Source organism: Podarcis filfolensis (genome assembly GCF_964270895.1).
Source record: "Podarcis filfolensis genome assembly, chromosome: 12".
NCBI classification, from domain to species: Eukaryota; Metazoa; Chordata; class Lepidosauria; order Squamata; family Lacertidae; genus Podarcis; species Podarcis filfolensis.
The window spans coordinates 18,944,112-18,957,780 of NC_139614.1; the positions used below are offsets into that span (position 1 = coordinate 18,944,112).

Consider the following 13,669-nt stretch of genomic DNA (forward strand, 5'->3'; position numbering starts at 1 on the left):
GTGTGCTCATATGGCAAAATAGAAGCTTGTGTATTTACCACCCAGGTTTCACATAGTTCCCCGCAGAGAATCAACTCCCATGTTGGAAATGCCATATTATGTGAATTAAGCCAGGAGATACCATAGCAGCCACCTTTCCTCCTGTGCTATTGCAGAAGCTGGGTTGGGCACCTGCTTCTATTGGCAGGACTCACTGTTTTGAGGTCTTGAGACTGTTGACATTGCTGTAGTCCTTGGCAAACCACAGAAATATTATGATAATGGTAGCCTTTTGTTACAGAAGTAACCCAACAGTCACTGGCAATGTGCATGAACCAAAAGAAAGCTCATACAGATATTCAGAGAGCAACATAGGTGCACCTGGTTTGAAACAGTGTAGTTTTAAAAGACTTTAGGGAGGCCCTGCTGTTTAGGGAAGTTTTTTATGTTTAATGCTATACAGTGGTCCCTCAGGTTACAGACGCTTCAGATTACAGACTCCACTAACCCAGAAATAGTACCTCGGGTTAAGAACTTTGCTTCAGGATGAGAACAGAAATCACGCAGTGGCGCGGCGGCAGCAGGAGGCCGTATTAGCTAAAGTGGTACCTCAGGTTAACAACAGTTTCAGGTTAAGAACGGACCTCCGGAACAAATTAAGTTCTTAACCTGAGGTACCGCTGTATTGTGTTCTTAATATTTGATTGGGAGCCGCCCAGAGTGGCTGGGGAAACCCAGCCAGATGGATGGGGTATAAATAAATTATTATTATTATTATTATCATCATTATATATGTAGGTGCGGCCACTGGAAACTCAGTTGTATTCCCTTTCCTTGTTTCACAGTGAAGAAGTGGGCAAACCTCTTCTCTACTTCAGTTGCTTTCTTCTTCACTCTGCCCCCCCCCCAATTACCCAATGTCTGTACTACATTTACAAAATTCTCTGTTACCTCTCAGGAAAGACAGCATGGGGGAGAGTAAAAGATGACTGATGCAATTAGGCCAGTTCAGTTATTCAAAATCTTATCCATGCAATGCAGCTTAACAACTCTGCCTCACCCGCCAAAGGCGACAGTCTCGTGAAGGATGTAATATCAGACTAGGGATGTTTACGGAAACAGCCACAGCATTCCTGCAGCAATATCACTGATTGTGGGCTTTCCAGAAGCATCTAGTTGGCCATTGTGGGAAACAGGATACTAGATAGATGGACCCTTGGTCTGATCCAGCATGGGCTCTTTATATCTTGCCACATGTCTCAGCTGTTACACAGGAATGATTTCCAGGGAGTTGTAGTACAATGTGTGTGTGTGTGTGTGTGTGTGTGTGTGTGTGTGTGTGTTAGTTACATGTGCTGTTGATGCAAATATTCTATTTCAAGTTGTCTCCTGCTTATTCTCCCTGTTGCTCTCTACCTCACTGCAGTATAAATTTTAATGGCTCGGAGAGAGCAGAACCATCATTCCAAGTGTGGAGGTATCGTCCCTTGAGTATGTTTGCCAGTACTGCTTTATAATGAAATACAGTAAATATTGCATACACAGTCATTCCATTTTGGGTCTTGGCAAGCAGTAGCCATACAGATTAACATGAAAAACATTTAAAAAAAACATACTTAAGGCCATATTATCTTCAGAGAGGAAGCTATGTGGAAGCCTTTCTTGACATATTGACTTAATAGCAAGTATAAGTGTGTATGTATTCTAAAGACCAAGTTGCATCATTTAAAACATATAATAATATCAACCAACAATGGAAAACCATATGTATTATATAACAGCCTTCCATCTATTAACTGCAGCCTGTCCATTCACAAGTGTATGCAGAAATGGATGAACTAAACTTAAGATTGGAAAAATGAGAAACTGAAAGGAACCAAAATCATCATCATCATCAAACCTTTATTGGCATCACCTACAAACATTCAGAATAAATAGGCCAGTGCGATCTCGTCGCCATTTCAACAGTACAGTCATTTGCCAAAGGGAAGAAGAGGCGAGCAATCTATTTCATCTCTGTGGGTCTCCAGCAAGGGCAGGATCCTGTAGCGTACTTCGGTGACAAAAAAATCAAATGGAGTAACTTACCTACTGTCTTGGTGAGCTCCTGGTCTCTCCCCATCTATTCCTTTGAATTTTTTTTGTAGCAACATCACTAAGACCTCTATCAAGCTATCATCTGTCTGTCTGTTGCATTCTCTCCAGTTCCCCAAGTGGTGATAGGTTTAGGGCCAGTGCTACGTATCCCCCCTTTGGCTGCAAGAGCACTAGACCTAAATGGTAATTTTGTAATATGTTGTAACATAATGTAAATGCATTTTTTTTAACAATTGCATAAGTAAAGTAAAGTGGAGGCATAAGAGGCACTCATGTAAGGGAGGAGATCCATTACCACATACAACAACAACAATTTATTAAATTTGTATAACACCCTATACCCATAGAACTCAGGGCGGTTCACAACAAATGTAATATCCCTCCAAAGAGGGCCTGCACACACAATGTATGTTCAGCAACTCAGCACTTTCTCTCTCTCTATGCCTCTGTCTCTTCCAAACTGTGAAACTGGTGCTTCTTCATGCACACTTGCACATGCATACTTGATGTGTGCACCAAAGAGAAGATTCAGTTCAGTCCCTGAATTGGTGTTTAAAGAACAGCCTGGCTATTTTGTCTCAGGGGTCCTTCTGTGTCTGCATGATCCCCACTCCATTACTGGAAAATTATTGAGGGGAAATGGCTATAACATTTTTTATTGTATTACATAAGTGGATAAAATTTGTCGGCATAGTACCCCTTCCAGAATGAATAAGACCTGCAAAAATACAGGTGAATAGGTCCAGGTTTTGCTGTCCTGGGTATCATTAAACATTTTCTAAGGAAACATATATAACTTATGTTTATTTTGGGATAGACCTAGATGAAATCTGCAGGCAAAGCCACCATTTCTGAGGGAATAAATTGTGTCAAATGTTAGAAGTGGTTTTCTTGCAAGGTCAACCTTTACAGATTTGGGACAGGTAAAAAAGAAGGGACTTAATCTCCCCCATGTGTTTTGTTGGCGAATTGCAAACATGAGAACAATGTTCCTTGGTAAAGAAACAAAACAAAAATGTCAAATCACAGACAAATATATTCAGGTACTTTTGTGCTAGGCACCTATAACAGCGTATGGGAGGCAGGGAGGAACTAAAATAAATTCACATTCTGGGGACTCAGCTACATTGGCAAAGAAAAAGCGCATTATATGCGTTGTATATGCATTATAACACTGTGACACCAGATGGCGCTGAAGAGTTCCGTTTTTGCTAACCCGATTTCCCTTATAAAGTTTACATTGCGTTTAACTGAAATGCTTCTTTGATGTGTCTAGATCCAACCTGGGTAAAACAATTCCCTCTGATCATTTTGATGTGTCATTGAAGACAACACAGGGAGACAGTGAGTAATAAGAAGTAGTAGAACAGTCACAACCAATAACTGCAGAAATTACTGCTGCTTCTTGCAAGCAATAGTGCATTTCTTCCTTATGGTAACCTTAAAGACATTTAATTTTGCTTTTAGCAGAAACTTGCCCGTAGAATTTGTTTGAAACCTGGATATACGAGGCACCAAAAAGTGCTTCAGGAATCCCTGCTTCAACTCATGCTGCCTCATAGAGATCCTGCTTCACCCATGACAAGCCTTCTGGGGCACCCTGCTTTGACTTAGGATTCATCCAAATCTGATATGCACCCTGGGTGACTACCCTCTGCTCTTTACCTGGTCACTTTCAGGTCCCTTTCCTCGCGTTCTGAAGTGTGTCTCTTTCAAGAATGCACACAGAGATTCCCATCTATTTCCTCTTCATTAACTCCTATTAAAGAAACAGCAACCAACCATCCTTGGCAGACAGTGAGAGAGAAAGAGAGAGGGGGGGGGGAGAGAAAGAAGGAAAGAAAGAAAGAAAGAGAGAGAGAGAGATGGAGAGGGGAAAGAGAATGAGCTTCTGATACATTCTGAAAAACCAGGCTTCTCGCTCTAGTGATTAAAAATGTTGCTCATCATGCAGTCGAGAAGCATAGTATTTAACTGATAAATTGTGAAGCTAATTTATCGCAGGGAGTGAGGGTTAGGTAGACCACGTTTAACTCCTACTTTTTAATCTGTTCAAGGCAAAGAGGATAGAGTTACTGAATAGACAAAAATAGTGGCCGAGTATTTTCAGGAGTCATAATTAAATTTGGAGTCATGGAACATCAAAAGAGAATTGCAGGAAAGAATATAAGTAGACAGTGGTGCCCAGACATAGACCAGTATTTGGCTATGCAAATTAACTGTCAAAATTAGAGGCCAAAAGGCTCTGTCAGTCAGATGAAAAGGTGGGAGCACAGAAAAAGCTCTCCTTTGCAAGTTAATTCTTTATAAGTGAATTGGGAATAGTTTTGATAGCTAGTGGCATAATACAAGACAAATAACCCACAATCTTTTTCTTTTTTTTTAAAAAAAAACCAGTTAATCCTAGGTGTTTACAAAATAATATTTTTTAAAATCTCACTCTCGTCTAGAGTAAATGATAGTAAGTTTAGCAGAATTTGGTTCTTTGCCTTTATTTCTTTTCAAGGCAAGCATGCTGGTTATAATATGATATTCTATTTGGAAATGACCTTTTTCTGTCCAAGGTTAACACCTGGAAGTTGTTGGGTTTTTTTACCCATGATTGAAGGGTGAGAAAATAAAAAGCAAAATCCTGTGTGTATTTTATCGGAAGCTTCCTGGGACTTATTCCAAGCAAATTATTCCCAGGACTGTAGCCTGGAAGAGTGGGCAGTGGGGAACGCTGCATCTCACAGTGGTATCACTGTTGCTTACTGGGATGGTGTTGGGGTGAGGTAGGGTAGCAGCCAGGGCAGGAATGTGCAGGTGCACTGCTAGGAGCATCCAATTGGTTCTGCCATTGGGTCTGCACTGCGTGTGATGCGAAAGTACTCAAAGGCAAGAGATGCTTCACATGTGAGAATTCTCTATCCCTGGGGTTTATTGTGCTACATTACAGCATTCCTCCGTGTGGAGTTGTTTTGAAGGGCTTGAGAGAGTTAAACGGTGGTGTTGCCTGCCACTGTTTTTAATCTGCTTTGTGCATCAGTCAGTCATCTGCACCACAGAGATAATGCTTCTCTACCTTACAGGAGCATTGGGAAACTAAACATCCATTAATGATTGTGGAGCCCTTAGATGCTAGAGGCAGTGATGAAGGTCATATTCTGCATGAGCAGTGTTGACAGATTGCTGCATGCTTGTGTGAAACAGGTAGAAATACATTTGGATTCACATTGAACCACGAGACAGCCATATTAGCAAATTACCAGTGTTACCAGCACATTAAGTAAAATCACCATCTGATACACATTTTTGATCAATACCCATTCCTAAAGAATATTATTTCCCATGAATATTGACTGAATTTGGAATGGAAGATATAGTAGGCATAATTAGTGAAAAGGAGAATTTTAGTAGTGTTTTTAAGGGGAAGATACTTTATGTGGCAAAATATTTAATTTGAAATTAAGATGGGGAAATGATATTAGTTTGACTTTAAAAAATAATTCTCCACATCTTTCAATATTAGTTATTTTCATAGTTCTCAAATCTGTTGAAAACCCTGCATTGTTGCAGATATAACTGCTGCAAGAACTATAATTGAACTGATAAAGTCTGCACGGCTAAGACTTGCAAAGACTCTTCCCGTCAAAGGTGAGTCTTTGTTTACCTCTTGAAAATGCTGCAGAAACAGGTTCTGGAAAGCCATTTCCAATAGAGAAAGGGCCAGTTGATCAGATAGCAGCTAAACTAATGAAAAGCATCATGGAAGTGACAGGAAGATTAATTAAGTCCCTCCAGTCGTATTCACAGGCGGCTATACAGAGTTCCTTTGGGTACTGCTGCAGTTAAATAGTATTCATGGTGACAAATATTGCAGATTTCCAGAACTGACACCTCTGATTCAAGGGTAAAAAAAACAGCATACACACAACAGCCACCACATTTGGTAGTTTTGTCTAGTGAGGACAGGAAAATCGAGCGAACTGCTCTTGTGACTAGTAAATAAAGAAAATCTTTAATAAAAAAAATATTTTTTTAAAAAAGACACAAAAACTCAGCAGCCTCAGCCTTAATAGCTTAGTCGGTTAGAGCATGGTGCTGATATTGCCAAGGTTGCGAGTTTGATCCCCGTATTCTGTGATTCTAGAAAAGAAATGCAATTTGGGAAGTGGAATTAGCATGCGTTTCTTTTAGGCACAGAACCAAGTTGCTATATTGCCGTTATAAAATGCCACTGGACTGAAGTATGCCATTGGAGTGGAAATGCACCCCCAAAGTTGGATTAATCTTTGGGGATTGGCAAAATTGAACAACTTCTAGAAATCTTGCTCTTGAACAGAGAATTATGGTTTAACAATTGGCACCCGATTTTGTATTTTCCTTCTCCCTTTCTCTTTTTCTTTTTGCACTGTGTTTTTTAAATTGTAGGCCTGTGGGCAGAGACTTTTGTGGAGGGGCTATATCAGGGGTCAGCAAACTCGGCATCGACAATGGAGTGCACCTCCAGGGGTGAAGTCAAATAACAGCACCTGCTGTGGAATAGAGACCAGTAACTCAGAACTTCTGCCTTCTGCATTTTATTTTTCTGTGTTAGTAGTACCGGAGTGACCTCTTTGGGGTGTGTGTGGAGGTCCTGGTGGGCTGCCCAGATGGCAAGACCCTCGGCCTTGCTGATGTGATCCAAAGGAAAGCAGAGCAATGTGTTTGGCACAAGCTTGGCTGCAGGAATTGCTGGAAGGAGGCGTACAAGGTGCCATCCAACTGTCTTAGGGACTCCATTCTGGATTTGTGTAGGATTTACCCCTCCCAAAGATGTTCTGCAAGGCAGTGGGTATGGATTTTTCTTTGGGATTTACTCCTGAAGCCAGTGCCCATGTGGCTCCGGGCAGCAGAAAACAACGGATCATCCCCTTCTTCATTGCCAGTATTACATAGACATTTGAGCTAGGTTTATCCAGCCCATCCTATATAAGTTCCCTGGGCATTCAGAACTTAACACTACATCTCCCTATTACTACAGAAGTCACATATTTAGTCGCCAGATTTTGCGCTTCCTTGATAGATATTCATCGAAGGATGGTCTATGCTACAAATTAGTCCTAAATAGAAGGCCCATATTGTTAGATCCGCACTTCTGAAGCCCCACCCCTTACAGCTGTTCTTTTTTAACTGATCTCTTTAAATTTTCCTTATCTGTTTTTATTCATCCATTATCTATGCTTAACCAAGTATTCTATGTTTATGTTTTAATCTACATTTGGTTCTTGCTCCCAGTTAATTTAATAATTATCTGCTTAGAGATACTTTATGCTATTTATTTATGCTATTTATTATTATTATTATTAGTTATGCTATTTATTTAGATGTTTTGCTTATGCTGGTCTGTGACCGTAATAAAGTAAATTCATTCACTCCTGAAGCCTTTCTCATGAATGAGTATAGCTGCAAGACATCTGTTGTTTAGGATTAGAGTTTTTCTTTTCCTAGATGGGCTACCTTTCCAGTTTGATGAGCCCCATCTGCCCCTCACTTCCCTCTACAGCATGTTCAGAAACTGCCTTCTTGACCATTGGATCCACTATGGGTCTCATCTGCTCAGCCTGTCGGGGCCTATCTTCACATGCAGAAGAAGTCCCTAACTCACCGAGGGTTTGAGACCTATCCGTTCCCTCACCTGGTTTAGCCAGCCAGTCAAAGCTGTTTCCTGGGGTGTGGACGCTGTCACATGCTGACAGCTTCTAGGAGCCACAGGTGAGAGCCAAGTGCAGGATGGGGACCAAGGTGGACAAACTACCCCAGAAGCAGCACAACAAGTCTCTCACCAGAGGTACAGTGGTACTTTGGGTTACAGACACTTCAGGTTACAGATGCTTCAGGTTACAGACTCCGCTAACCCAGAAATAGTACCTCGGGTTAAGAACTTTGCTTCAGTATGAGAACAGAAATTGTGCGGCAGCAGCACAGCAGCAGCAGGAGGTCCCATTAGCTAAAGTGGTACCTCAGGTTATGAACAGTTTCAGGTTAAGAATGGACCTCTGGAACGAATTAAGTTATTAACCTGAGGTACCACTGTACTAACCTTCCCCTAACACCCCATGCACCCTGGCTGGCGGGCAGGGAGTTATATAGTGAATTGTTAAATATAAATGGATAAAAGAATGGCACATTTCATTAGATGTGATTACATATGTAAGTATTTTAACCAATTTATTAGATTACTCTGTTAATATATACAAAAGTTGCACCTGCAAAAATGTGTTTGTGTGTGTGTGTGAGAGAGAGAGAGAGAGAGTGAGTGATGAATGCAAGATACTTAACACTACATGTTGCTTTTTAAAAATGTTAGAAGCACTTTCAAACAAATGATAATACATGTGAATTCTTGGGTGGTGTCATCATGCAAAGGAAGTGGACCACAAGTGCATAAATGTTGTTATTGGCTGTCAGTCTCAGGAGAGCCTTAGAAATATTTTTTTCTGCAGTTTCTTCCTGAAACAGTTCTAGATGGATACAAAGATAATATACATATCTTGCCAGGGCACTTACTGTGTTTGACTTGAAGCTGAAGATTCTGCACACTTGGAAACATTTTCAGTTGCTTTTGGCTTCTCATGGTGAATGGTTTTTCTTTCACTAAAATTTGCAAAAGTTGATTTTAGTTTAACTTTCCCAAATGTTTTAGCAATGGATTGGGGGAAGCAAACATAAAGATTAAATATAATCTGTTTTTGCCAATCTCTTTTTATTTTATATTACAGCACAGTACATTTAGGTTTCCAATAGCTGTCTAGGACTAAAAGATGAAATTTATTTGGGGGGGGGGGAATGGAAACCTCTCAAGAGTGCGAGAACTTTTCACCTACCGTACAAGGCATCTAAACTGATAACGTTTTGTCATCCTGTGCCTTTTGTTGCACATTATTACATTTCTGCCAACAGAACGGTCCCTGGATGCACTGTTGCACATATTCACAGAAAATCTTCTCATCAGCTTCTCAAATTGAAATTCATCATAGGCAACCAGTAAGAATCCAAGGATAGATCTATTATTGGTTGCCTCCTGCAAGTTTGCAAAAGCAAAAGAGAGGCTTCCAGGAAACCGCAATAGTTGAGCAGGCACATTAATTTTATTAAATATTAATTTGTGTTTGTGGAAGGCATGCCTGCAAGTGACGTTTTTATTCTTAGCATGGGGCAATGTGTGAGCCATCAGTTGGGATGAAGTTTAGAAAATAAGACAGGATTTGAATTAATTAATAATATTCATAGGAAGCCCTTTGCTTTGAGCCTTTGAAATGCAGTACTTTTTGCAAGCCAAAAAAGTGAACAATTATATATAAAAAATGGAATGGTTTCCTTTCTTTATAACTTTTCAGGCATGCCATCACTTGTATCCACACAACCCTTTACTAGGGATGGATTCCCCCTCCCCCCAATTCTCATTTCACTCCTTAATTTTAGTGAGAAGTAACTCCCTCCCACCCACCCCAGTTCTGCTAAAAATGCAAACAGTTCGTGCATTATTGCATGCATTATTATATTTATAAGATTATATATGTACTATATGCATACACATTCCAGATTTTCTCAAGTAACTAGCACATAAACAGATAGCATAATATCCATCCACGTAAAAGTGCTGGAAAGCATTGTTAAAGATAAAATAACAAAGCATTTAGAAGGACAAGCCTTGCTGAAGCAGAGCTACCGTGGCTTCTGCAAGGGAATCCTATCCTGTCTCACAAACCTTTTAGAGTTTTTTGAAACAAAATAAACAAAACAAACAAATAAATAAATAAATTCCTTCCAGTAGCACCTTAGAGACTGAAGAAGTGTGCATGCACACGAAAGCTCATACCAATGCTGTAACTAACTTAGTTGGTCTCTAAGGTGCTACTGGAAGGAATTTTTATTTTTTTATTTTATTTTGTTTCAATTATGGCAGACCAACACGGCTACCTACCTGTAACTAGAGTCTTTTGAGTGTGTCAACAGAGGTGATTGTGTTGCAAGGTATCTCACAGAAGACTCCTGAATAAAGTTAGCCATCACATAATAAGAGAAATCCTCTTGTGAATCAGGAATTGGTTAAGTAACAGGAAGCAGAGTGTAGGAATAAATGGACAGTTCTCTGAATGGAGAGTCCTGTGTTCTCCAAGGCTTAGTAGTGGGACTTGTGCTTTTTAACTTGTTCATGAACCATCTAGTGTTAGAGGTGAGCAGTGAGGTGGCCAAGTTTGTTGACGATACTAAATTTGTGCTTTTATCCTGTATTTTTATATTGTGAACTGCCAATAATAATTTGTTCAGGGTCATTAAACCAAAATGTGAAAAGTCCTAAAAAGACATCTCCGTGTTGAGTGAATGGGTGGTAACATAGCAAAGTGATTTCATTGTAAACAAGTGTAAAATGATGCATGTCAGGGCAAAATCTTTCTTAATTTCACATATACACTGAACTGAGCACTCAACAGGTAGTGAGCGACCAGGAATGAGACCTTGGGGTTGTAGTGGATAGCTCATGTTGAACCAGTGCACGACAGCTGTGCAAAAGACAACTTCCATGCTAGGAATCATTAGAAAATTCAAATTCTGTACCCATTTAAAGGAGGGTAAATCTCTTTGAACTCTGTGGGAATTACTTCTTAGAAAACAGCCAATGAAAACAGTATGATAACGCCTTACAATTTTATTATATAGTCGGATAAATTATGTTATTGTTTCATAAAATTTATGCACTGCTTGATTGTAAAAAACCTCAAAGTGGTTTACAAATATATATATAATATAATAAGATACTGTATGTATTGTTTTGTGGATGCATCCAGTGATATCGCAAGCACTGAGTAATGTATGGCTGAGATACCACTGAGCCAGTTATTGGGGAATACAGTACCTTCTGTGGCCGTGGAAGGCTGTGGAAGACTACAGTTTTCTTGCCCATCTCACACATCCTTTAATCCCTGGATCTCTTTTCCCTTCACAGAATCCTTTGCCCAACCCATGCTCTTTAATGTTTATTAAGAATCAGTGTGGCATAGTGATTAGAACATCAGATTAGGTGGGGTGTGCCCAGGTCCAAATCCCTAGTAAGCCACGGAGCTCACTAGGTGACTTTGGGTCACTCATTCTCTAACCTACCTCAGAGGCATGCTGTGTTGTAGGGAGTGCAGAACGATTGAGGTCCTTGGAGAAAAGGCGGGATATAAATGAAATGTTAATGGACCTGTCCATTAAAAAAAACTACAACAGCCAATTGCATGCGTGTGGTTTCAACCCCATCTGAGATTTCTGAATGGAAGGCAATCTTCCAAGAGCTTTCCCAGACACATGTCTCAGTATAGAGACTGTTTTTTTGGCTTCTTCCCTACATGAATTATAAGAATGTGAACTTGGAAGCTGCTTCTTAAAGTGCTGCATGTTTGAAATGCATCACTGACTGACTGCTATATGGACAAATTCCCTTTTTGCTTACATTTATGCAACTCATTTGGGTGGGTGGGGGGAACTTGGCTCAAGTTAAATTGAAAATTTGAAGCTTTTTTTGTAAATTGCTGTGAAGATGCAAAGAAGTAAACAAATATAGAATCTGGCTCAGAGTTGCATTCAATTTGTTCTGTGAGTTTTTGCCAGGAAGATGGGCTGCTGACTTGCTTTTTCATATGTTCCGTTACAGAAGTGCAAACAGCAACCCTAAATGGTTAATGGATGTTTTGGATATATTTTTGACTTTGGTTAGATTCTGCAGCTGCAGTGGGTCTTGGTAGTCTTATTTTTGTGGGGGCCTCACTATATTATGTGCTTTATTATGGTGGTGAAGATGTTCATTCCCAGCAATAAACAGGACTTAGAATATAGTTTTGTTCCCAGGACCAAAACACAATGTAAACATGCATGTTTCTAGTCCTCATAACTGGAGAATAAGTACCAGAAACACAAAGGCAGTGTATACCAAGGTTCAAAAGACATACGGTACTGAGGCCGATCTGGACTTCCAATGATTAGTGAATATAGTGTTTGCCTTGCAATGCTGCATATGTCTACTCACTAGTTCACAGAGTTCAGTACTTCTTAATCCTAGGGTAGGGTCAGTGGGATTTGAGCAGACACATAGGATTTCAATTACATTTGTGTGTGCCCAGACACACACATCTTGGTCTGACTGTATTTGGACTATTAATTTGTTGGATCCTGTAGATTTGCAAGATCTTAGCTGTTTGTGTTGCATGAGATCATAATCAGCTGGGGATTCCTTGAGTGAGGGCTGGACCATGGCAATGATTCTAGCTTCTAGAACGGGGGTTCCCAGACTATGGTCTGCATACCACTGGTGGTCCATGAGCTTCATTCAGGTAGTTTGTGGCATGCCTGTAAAAACACAATGAAAAACTGTACAGCATCTAGAACAGTGCATTACAACTGTTGCAACAAGGATAAAAATTAAGTGGTCCATCAAGACCCTCAGCAATCTCCAAGTGGTCTGTGGTGGGCAGAGGTTGGGAGGCACTGATCTAGAACAAAGGGATGGATTCCTCCAAGACAGGGCTGTGGACACCTTGTGGGTGGGGTTTGCTTCTGTGTAAAGCAGTGCAAGGAGGTGCTTTGACCTGCACCTAGAAGGCTCTTTATTTCTGGGTTCTCTTCAAAAAAATAATTTGGGGAATGCACCTGCATATGATGTTGAGGGGCTGAAGGAACAACTTTCTGCTTAAACCCCTTCCAGCCTTAGGTGTCCGTAAACTTGCTGATATTTTGTCTGCAGTACTTGAGATAAAAGGAAAGGTATGCTTTCTGTGGAAACTCACCTGTTTCATGCTTAGACAGTACCACTGCCTCATCTGAATTTAAAATTAATGGATCTGCGTACTTTATCTGCTGGATACAGTGATGGGTGTGATACCTTCTCCTACTCTTCCTTCCCTGCAGTCCTCCAATCGAACCAGGAAAAGGATAAACTGCAGGCCCTTACCTTGCTGATTCTGCAACACCCATGATTTCTCTTCTCTTTAGATGTTTGTGGTTCCTTCACTGCTGGAATGAAACAGGGCTTATTTTTATTGGCGCCTTTAGGACTAAGTTGTTGTGCTTTAAGAGTATTATATCTGTCAATCCTCTTTCTGAAGGAATAAAGCATTCGTCCCATTAGATTCCATTTTTAAAAGATAAGTACTTCCGTGTGCTTTGACTTTTAATTTTAGGGCTCTTATTTTCTTCAGCATATCTGAAACTGATATTGCTACCCAAGGAATTAACAATTGATCATAATGAAAAACAACATCCTGTAGACATAGGCAGTGCAGCCTTCCACATGCTGCCTTGTCAATTTGCATCACATCTGACCTGGGGCACCTCCTCTTAGAAGTACAAGTGCATTTTAGTATCTGTGTCTTTGATCTCTGTCTCCAGAGACTGCTGCCTACCCCCATTCCAAGATGTCAGTTGCAATAGTGTCTCAGGTCATGTGTGAACTGGCCTAAGACATCCATTTTTTCTTATAGACAAGAAGACCAGATCTTCTTCTTCTTCTTCTTCCATCTTCTTCTATTAGCATATTCTTGTTGCTTGCATCCTGAGCAAAGCAATGAAAGGTCTGGGTCCTCATTATATC

The 13,669-nt window shown here is 40.3% G+C and overlaps 1 protein-coding gene and 1 long non-coding RNA gene across 12 annotated transcripts in view; one reads left to right on the plus strand and one right to left on the minus strand.

The window, feature by feature from the left end:
- ZNF385D (zinc finger protein 385D) overlaps positions 1-13,669 on the plus strand; it is a 589,542-nt gene that overhangs the window by 394,338 nt on the left and 181,535 nt on the right. The window lies entirely within an intron of this gene.
- LOC310745651 lies at positions 1,867-12,194 on the minus strand. 2 transcript variants are annotated; one of them, XR_014540279.1, is made up of 4 exons: positions 12,110-12,194; positions 8,608-8,694; positions 3,742-3,862; positions 1,867-2,032 (listed from the first exon to the last, which is right to left on the minus strand). It is a non-coding gene; the product is annotated as an uncharacterized lncRNA (long non-coding RNA). The 2 variants fall into 2 exon arrangements; XR_014540280.1 differs by lacking the exon at positions 1,867-2,032 and adding an exon at positions 2,901-3,068.